The following is a 9745-nucleotide window of genomic DNA, read 5'->3' as shown; positions in this document are numbered from 1 at the left end:
ACACACACACACACACACACACACACACACACACACACTAATAAACTCCATGTCAACTTCTTTTGGGTTCATATGCTTCAAAGCATCCTTTTGGTGATTCATTAAGACTCTGTTGTTTATCTTTCCTTTGTGGGTATTTTGGTAGTTCATCACCCACTGGCGCCTCAGACAGAGCTTGGCACTCGGTGAGATACTGGGTTTCCCATTTTAAACTCCTGTCTGTCGCTGTTCTCTTCCCATGTGTGTTAAACCTGAAGAGAAGACCTTCTGATAGCAGCGAGAGGATATGACTTGAATATGAAACACTGCTCCATGCCTCCAGCACATGTGTTAGATTCTTCAGTGATGGCACTAGTTGGAAAGGATCTGGAGACTCTAGCAAGTAAGGCCTTGCTTGAGGGAAGAGGTCTCCTGGGAAGAGCCTTTGAGGCTATCTTTCCTTTCCTGTCTCATCTCTCTACTTCCTATAGGCAATGAGAGTGAGAACGAATCTCGATTATATGTTCCCACTGCTGCAATGTTCATTCCAAGTGTAAGGGACTAAGCCCACATGGACTGAGTCCTCTGAGACCTTGAGTGAAAAATGAAATTTTCTTCCCAGTTGTTTGCGTCAGATGTTTGTTCAGTGACAAGAACACTACACAGATATTACTTGGAACCTCCTTCGGCTCCGTGACTGTAAAACCATAGAGTGGGCTGAGGAGATGGCTCAGTTGGCGAAATGCTTGTCATGAAAGCATGAGGACCTGAGTTCACAGCCCCCAGTACCTGTCTACATGAGGGCCAGACATGGCAATGAAAGCTCATAATGCTGGTGCTGGGGATACAGAGGCAGCTGGGCCCCTAAGACTCACTCGCTTGCCAGTGAAGCTAAATATGTGAGCCCCAGGTTCAGGGAGGAGATGTTGTTTAAAAAAAAATAAGAAAGCAGAGGACAGTAGAGAAAGACACCTGGTGCCACCCTCTGACCTCTACACAAATCTGTACACATGACCTCTTCCCCCCCCCCCCACTCACATGTATACACACAAACTTGAACACAAAACCATCAGAGATTTTTTTTTTCTTTTGGAGGGGAGATCTATTTCTGCAACAGCTAACTCCCTGCCTCAGCAGCGTGGACATCTGAGACTGTGTCGTTGTGTGTTGGGAATGGTGTCCTGTGCTTTCTAGAACGGTTCCTAGCACTGTGGGCACTGACTGTGAGACACTCATGTCCAGGTGTGTCACCCAGAAACGTTCTTGGATCGATCAGGCTAAGGATGAGAAGGCAAAGAGCAGGGCAAATGAGGAAAGGAACTGTTCTCTTTGTTAGTTTAATACCTGCCTGGTTTGCGGGGGAGTGAATCCTGAAGACTTGCCAAGCAAATTCCCACCGATCTACCAATCCTCTGTTCATTGCTAGGTGGAATTTGAATTTGCCTTAGAGTCATACATCAATCAGAGTCACACAGACCAAGTGTTGACTTTGATGTCATTGTGACTAAAGGTCCCCAGCTGTTTATATAACAGACAAGACTTTTCTGTGAAGGGGATGCTGACAGAGGTTATTTTCACAGTCCTGGTGTTTTAGTGGGAAAAAGTTGTTTGGAAGACAAGATTTAGATGTGACTCATTTTAAGATTTAAATAGCCAAGTGCATGGTTGGGGTGAGGAAACACATCACACCATAATTTAGCCGTGTGTGTGTGTGTGTGTGTGTGTGTGTGTGTGTGTGTGTATGTGTGTGTGAATGAAAGGTCAGCTACATGACTTAAATACAGGTTGCATTGAGGTCACTGTCTCTCACAGTGCTCAGAACTGTCCAGAATACCCTATGCTTCCCATATAGGTTTGAAATCCCTCTATCTGCTCCCACTCTGCCTCCAAGTTTCCTTGTGTGGGAAGCTTTTCCTGGTAGACAAGTCGAATCCAGTCACAACTGAGACTTATGTCAAAGGCACACTTGTCTGTAGTTCAAAATTTCTTTTTTTGCACACTTTTCTCTCTTCACATGAGTGTGCGTACTTTCCAGATGTGTTCTGGCTGCTGCTTTCTGTCTTTCTGATTTTCCATTTCTCCTGCCCTTGTTTCTTCCTGCTTCTTTGGCTATAGGGGCTGTCAGGTTCCTAGAAAATAGCATATTTCAAGTTTTGCACTGTTACCCTGGGACTCTGTTTCACCTAGGGCACTGTCTGTTTGTTTCTGTCTCCCTCTGTCTTTCTCTGTCTCTTTCTCTCTTGGGCAGTTAATTAACTTTGCAGCAGATGAAGGTGAACTGTGACCACCTTACAGCCAGCTCTATGGAACCAGCTGGGCTGAGCATTGAACACTGGGGCTGGCAGAGTGAGTCCCCAACTCCTCTAGGAGAAATCCCAGAACTGCCACGTCATCAAACTCGAAGAAGAAAGGGGGACGAGAAAGGCTATGGGGTTAGTGGTTCCTCCTACAGGTGCTTTTTGCGGTCAGTTTTTTTTTTTTTTAAATGTTCACTGGTTTGTGGATCTGGGAAAGACAAGATTAATTGATACCACAAACTGCTGTGTCTGCTATAGAGCAGAGCACTCAGGAGCTGTACTGCTATTTTATTGAGCATTTGCAGGAACTAAAATGTGATCAGATAAGTGTCTTTTGTTAAAATGTGTGGTGCTCTCTCATCCACTGCAACCATTTGTTATTTCAAGGAGCGTTTTGATGTACAAAACGTATGTTACCTGAATACAAATTCAACAATGGTCTGTTAGAACTCTCAGCAGTATGGAAGTAGGTGGGCTAGGGAGATAGCATAGACTGTGGCCCAGAGAGCCCAAGCTACCCTTGAATGTGTTTTATTTGCCCCTTCAGTAGATGTGGTGTGGTGTGTGTGTGTGTGTTTGTGTGTGTGTGTGTGTGTATGTGTGTGTATGTGTGTGTAGGTATGTGTGTGTGTATGTATGTGTGTCCTTCAATAAGTTGCTACAATTTAGGTTTTTTACAGAGGAGTTGGTTACTATCTTGACTTCATTCTTACTGCAGCTTCCCATTGTCAGTGTAGGCTGAAGTTGAGTGACAGCCACTTCCCTGGAGCCACCTGTCTGTCCTGGGTAGACAGGGCAAGGGCTTTTCATTACACTCTTTCATGTTGTTTTCCAAGATGGATTCCCACAGGAGAAGAATCAACGGATTGCCATTGGGAAGAGTCAGATGTGAGTTTTGCTTTGCTGTCAGTCATCTTTATCTCAAGGAGTTACTCACTGTTCAGATTCAGTTTCCTCACATGTAATCGAGTGTACTTGCTCACTTGTTTATGTGATTGCTGGGAGGAGTAATAGTAAGTGAAATAAAATATTGAATTTTTCTAAAGCATCAGTCTAAACAGACATCTCTATGTACATTTACAGTTAGTTTTAATTGCTGTGCTTCATAGATGAATTGATGCCAATCTTTTCTGTCTCTTTTTTCTTTTTATAGCACTAGGGATTAAACCCAGAGCAGGCATGATGGTGTATGCTTGAAAGCCCAGCACACCAAAGTCAGAGGCAGCAGGATCAGAGATTCATGGGAATTCTTGACTATATAGGAAATTCAAAGCCAGCCTGGCTACCTGATGTTCTAGAAAGTGATGGAGAAGGAAAGAAAGAAGGCGAGCTGGAGAAGGATGGGCAGGGGTTGGGGGTGGGGAGAGGTGTTTCCTGCTACTTTAATTTTTTTGAGCCTTTATTTATTTTTATGTTATGTGTGTTTGCCTGAATGTTTGGCTATGTACCCTGTGTGTGCATGCCTGCCAAGGCCAGAAGAGGGCATCAGACTCTCTGGGACTAGAGTTATGGGCAGTTGTTAGTGGCCCTGTAGGTGCTGAGGATTAAACTCTAGTCTACTAGAAGAGCAGCCAGTGCTTCTAACCACTGAGCCATCTCTCCAGCCCTTCCTGAAAGGATGAGCTTTCTTTAGATGTGGGTGTTTCAGTGGAATGTATTCTGTTGTTACAGAATGATGAAAGATGCCAGTGCTATATTTTCTTCTTAGACATTTTGAGGCAAATAGGAAGTACTAGTGTGCTTCAGTGAAATACTCCCTAGTAGAAAGCAGAGTGCCCAGACCCCCAATACCAGTGGGAGAAAATACACAGAGGATAAAGGTGACTTGTGATTAGCTCTGTTGCAGAGTTCAAAAACCAAACCAGATTTTGTAAATAGCCAATAATGCTTTTGAAACAAGATGGGAGAAAGCCTCAGAATGAAGGATGGGAGAGGAAAGAAAACATTGGTTTTGACCAAAGACAACTAGAAATTATGAATGGATAGAAAGAGGCCTGTGGACCTTACAACTGGGTCTACTCAGGATCTGGCTATGAGGATTGTTTGGGTACCTTCTCTTCCTATGTCTACCCCATATTGTTCCTGAGCTAAGAACCTTACTAGATAAAAGGGAGATAATTTGGGACTAAAGCTTTGAGAAGGGCAAACCTCTGTGCTTTGTAAGCCTTTTGTCTGGTTCGCCAATGCTACTGTGGCACATTTCAAGCTAAGGAATCATCCAGAATGGTTCATTGAAATGATCATATTTTATTTATGTTGCTCAGGAATCCCCATTTCACACTGAACTGAACCCAGGCAGTATAATTTTGGCTTCTACTTTGATAGCATATGCAGATATTTTCTTCTTTATTTCCTTTGTTATTGTTCTTGCTGCTGCTGCCTCCTTCCCTTCCTCCTCCTCCTCCTCCTCCTCCTCCTCCTCCTCCTCCTCCTCCTCTTCTTTTCTATATATAAATCGTGGCAATGGCCTAAAGTCTCCCAGTAGAAATGAAAGGAAGCCCCAAGTGAAGCCATCAAAGCTACTCTGAGCTTCTGTGATCATTCCTCTGGGAATCTCAGAGGTAGGTTCGGCCTCCGGTTGGGTAGACTCGACCGTTTTGAGTGGGTTCCATGGACACTACCAAAGGGCTGTACTTTAGCTGACGCACACATTTGTTTTTAAAATAAGAGACCAGGTGAGAAGGCGAAAAGTTATTACATGGAGGTCACTGTGGCCTTAGTATTTGCTAAAAGCCATCACTGTATGCTCCAGAAGACACTTCCTCTCTTTCAGGGTCCGAATGATTCCATAAATATTGTCACAGTTTGGACAAATATGTTCAGTCAGGAAAATAACAAAGCCTCCAGGCAAGGCTGGCAATAGTGAAATCCGTGGCCTACTCACTGTGGTTGTAGGGTGTATGTGTGTTTGTGTACACATATGGGTCTCACTCATGGGGTTGTTTCAGAGTGAAAGCTGCAGATGCTTCCTTCGCCGGCTTCTTGTTTCCTGGTTTTCAAAGCCTCTCTGTTTGTTTGGTTTTATTTTAAGGCCCAGTGTTCCTCAGTCCTTCAGTGAGGGTGGGGAGGGCCGGCAGGCTGTATGCACGCCTGCCTCTCTCTCTCTCCTCTCTCTGTCTCTCCTCCATGTGATTCTAAGTGGAAGTTTGTAGCACCACAAACTGCTTTGAGCAGAGCCCACTTCCCTTCACCCGCAGAGCGCAAAGCAGTTATACCACCATCAATCAAGGGAAACCCACAGGCTGAGCTCACACCGTTGAAGCAGGTGCGTGAGTGAGGCAGGCACAGAGGATCCAGGCACTCTGGGCAACGTGCCCACAAATGGCAGTTACGATGGTGTGTGGGCTGTGGCTGCTGTGCCCTGAAGAACCCCACCGACTCTGCTCTTCTTCTGGGGCGCAAAGAGCGGGTCCCACACTCTTGAAATAGCCTCCTCTGCCATTTCGACTTTCATTTAGATTTATAAAGCAGAATTTTGAAAGAATTCTTTTTTTTTTTCTTTTGGGGTACTTTTCCGTGAGAGTGCCTTCCAGAGCGGCCCCCTTCAAAACTGTTAAGCAAGAACATACATCAGCTGATTTACTGAGGCAAATGGGAGAAATACAAGATTGAAAAATCTGTGCGTTTTTGCTTGGGAGCGTGAGTCAGGGGGACCACAAGTTTTAGGTCAACCTAAGTAACTAACGAGACCTTGGCTCAAAACAAACAAACAAACAAACAAACAAACAAACAAAAGGTCTTGGAGTGTTGTTCAGTGGTAGAGCACTTGCCAAACTTGCCTGAGGTCTTGGATTAATACCTTAGCATGACAAAAATTAAAAAAAGTAAACTCAAAAACTATGTATGCACACATAAGCATCAGCATATACCAAATGCTTCTGTGTATGGACCTATGAGCAGATTCATGTGTATATATGTGCTTATGTATAGGTTGTATGTGATAGCTAAATACACAGCTATGTATGCAAATACACATGTAACCACAAACCTGGTTTAAAGACCAACGTCGATGGGCTATGTGACAGAGAATATGAATATCTAAAATAATGTCACGGTGAAGGTGCTTTTAAAAAAAAACGGAACAAACTCCCGTGTAATCCAGGTGACACTGGCCTGGTATAAACTGGCTTATGGAAATTTCTGTAAAAGTTTTGTGTCATCTTAATAAAAAGTAAAAGTCGGGAATGTCAACTCCAATCATACTGCACCTTTTGCAAAGCTGTCGGTTTCCATCACTGCCCCTCACGGCCATGGCACCTGCTTTAGGCTGCTGCTTCATGATATTAGGCATGCGACTTGCATCACAATATGTTCACAGTCATCCTTTGAACTATCAGACTGGCTAAGTAGTGGAATAACGAACAAACTCAAGGTCATTATACATGCAGGAGAACACGTACTGGCGGGGGGGAATATACACACTCTCTGGAGATAATTTTCTAGTACATGAAATCAGAGGCTGTAGTATATGCTTACACATAATCCCTGCCACTCAATTTCAAGGCATGTTCATCCCAATACTTGTAGTACCCCATGCAAGAGAATTAAATATAAAATTGCTTTATCAGGAAGCTATTTCTGATGCTTTTTGTTGTTGTTTTTGTTTAGAATTGTAAAGAAGTGCCAGAGTGATCACGTATGTTTCAGCAATGATCTATAATGAAATGATCTATAATGAAACATACACCAAATGCAGTGTATGTTTCGTGGGATCCTGTTTGTTTTCTTTTCACATTTGTCCTTTTGTGTTTTTGTTTTATGTGTGTGTGTGTGTGTGTGTGTGTGTGTATACATACTTGGGAGTACTTATTTGGTGTGTTTCTCCTTCTACCATGTGGGCTCCAGAGATTGAACTCAGATTGTCAGGTGTGCCCACAAGTGTCTCTGCCCACTGATCCATCTTGTCAGCCAGGTTGTGTTTTCCTGAACCCAGCGCATCCTATGTGCCTGAATTTGTGTATGTGCAGGTATTAGGAACCATGTGGGGGACTGTATGTAAAGCTGAATGTTGCTTTTATAAGGTAATTTGACTTTATTTTCCCTGTATGTTTGTAATGTCATAGTAATCATTGAGTAACAGTGCACTAAATTCAGGAAAGTGCCAATATGGGATTAGTCTATTATCAGCATATTATTCCATTAGTGTTATCTAAGAATTTTCATCAAGACTTGAGAAAGAGCCTTTTCCACCCCCTCCATCCCTCCTTCCCTTCCCTCATTATTTTATTTATTTTATTTTTTTAACATAACTCCTTAGGAGACAGTGTCATGAGCTGTTGATTGATAAATTTAGCAGGTATTTGTTTGCCTGTTGATGCTGGGTATTGCCAAGGGCCCCAGCCACTGTGCTCTTCCCCCATGATTTGTTGAATCAATTTTATCACAGAAGTCTATTGGCATTGGTAGGAAAATAATACAGGCCTGTAAGAGTGAAAGTTTAACAGTGCCATTTTTGTTTTATCTTTTCTCAGGAGTGGTTTATGCACTCTGTCTTGTCTCACATGGTTAAACTTTTTCTGTAGTGTTGGCACCTGACAACTCCAGTTGTCTGGAAAGCTGAAAGCAAATATGGAAACCATTGGGGTAGACCCGACACTGTTAATGAAAACTTTAAAGAACACTTAAAAGTTGATCTTCAATAGCTTTGAGAAGCTGACCTTGCATTATTTTGTGGGCTTTAGGCTTTGAAACTCAATCTCAATTTAATATTCAACAGGTGTCCTTCAGGGAGTGCCTGTAAAAACTTGAAGGCTAGAGATTAGTGTGATGAATCCAGTGTCCACACATCTGGAAGGGCGAAACTGGACATAAATGGGACTCTGGGGCAAGGCTCAGGCTGACATGGGGATGGTTGAGCAGCAATCTATATGTTTCTGTGAGTTGCCATGAATCCACCCACATGACACACTTCTGATGTCCAGACCTTGCTTTTTAAATGATCTTGGAAACGAATGTTAGTAGTTAGTAATGACTCCTCAAAAAACAGTCTCATGTGCTGTATGGATTGAAAGTTTAAAATTCTAGCCTGAATGAGCCAGGGCTCCGAAATGGAGACTTTTTCATGAGTTAGTTCACTTATAAAAATAGCAAAAATTCTTGAAAAGAAGCATTTGCTCTGGGTCAGTCCTAGTTTGCCGAGTTCTCTCTCTCTCTCTCTCTCTCACTTTATGTGTGTGTGTGTGTGTGTGAGAGAGAGAGAGACAGAGAGAGAGAGAGAGAGAGAGAGAGAGAGAGAGAGAGAGGAGTACAGCTGCTTGAACTTGGCTTCTTTCTTATTCGTCAAGGATGGGGACCAGATTCTGGGTCTGGTTCTGTTTCTATCCCCCAGTGAATCGGGTGAGTGATTCTGTCTCCCACTCCTACAGCTCTGCTGTGACTTCATGGGAAAATTGGTCTTCACATCGGCCTTTTTCTACCCTCCTCTCCTGTTAACACAGATATGGTGCCATTGAGTAATTGCCTTGGAACAATCTGAAATATAAACAGGGAGGAAAAGAGCCTTTGCTGTTCTTGAGTGGTAAAATCACTAACTCAAGCAACCGCTTGCCCTTCAAGTAGAAAAAGAAAGCTTGTGAGTAGAGGAGACTGGAGAACAATGTGTCTTCAGGCAGGCTAATCTAATCACACACAGAAGCAGCGGGCTTTCTAACTTGCTGGACCACTTCCACACTATAGTCTCACCGGGAACAATGTATCAAGTACAGTATTTAGAAGCATTTGTTGAATCCTACTGTCTGATTTTGGCAAGTGCCAAGGAAACACAGAATATATCTTGGACGACTTGAGCCTTCCTGGGAGGAGGCTAGAGTTTCCCCAGAGAGGCTACTTCCCACGGTGGGAAACTGGCTCAGTAGATAGCTCTGTAAGAATGTACATCTTCGAGCGTGGTTAGCATGCTTCAGGTTCCTGCAGTAGCCACAGCTGGTCTGAGACAGCTCAGGACTTCCAGAGGTCCAGTTTCTAATTTCCCTTATGTCAGGGTAGTCATTGCCTCCTGAAGGGCTGCAAACTTGTAACCCACTCTTCCTCTTACAAGGTAAGCCTAGCACTAAAATATCTAGTTTCTTGTCAAAAGAAAACATGTCAGTATGTGGTGTGTGTGTGTGTGTGTGTGTGTGTGTGTTTATAACTGAGAGTGACCTTGAACTGCTGATCTTCTTGTCTCCTCCACTTGAAGGCTAAGATTACACGTATGTCCTACCTTCCCATTTTATGTGGTGCTGGGGATTTAGCCAGGACATCACTGTGCATACTGAGCAATCACTCTACCAACTAAACTGCATCGCTAGACGGACCTCTGCTGTATCTGTAATTATCACCTAAGGTTAATAGCAAACCCATAACCCACTGAGGTGTCCTCATGTTCCTCTTCCCTCCCTTATTGAGAAACTTCAGAATTGCTTTCAAAGGTATTTTATTTTTCTACATTTCAGATTTTCTTTTGTTTTTCTTCATTGTATATAGTAACC

This window comes from Psammomys obesus, unplaced genomic scaffold (assembly GCF_907164565.1).
Source record: "Psammomys obesus unplaced genomic scaffold, mPsaObe1.curated_primary_1811, whole genome shotgun sequence".
NCBI lineage: Eukaryota > Metazoa > Chordata > Mammalia > Rodentia > Muridae > Psammomys > Psammomys obesus.
Note: the sequence above shows the minus strand (reverse complement) of the source record.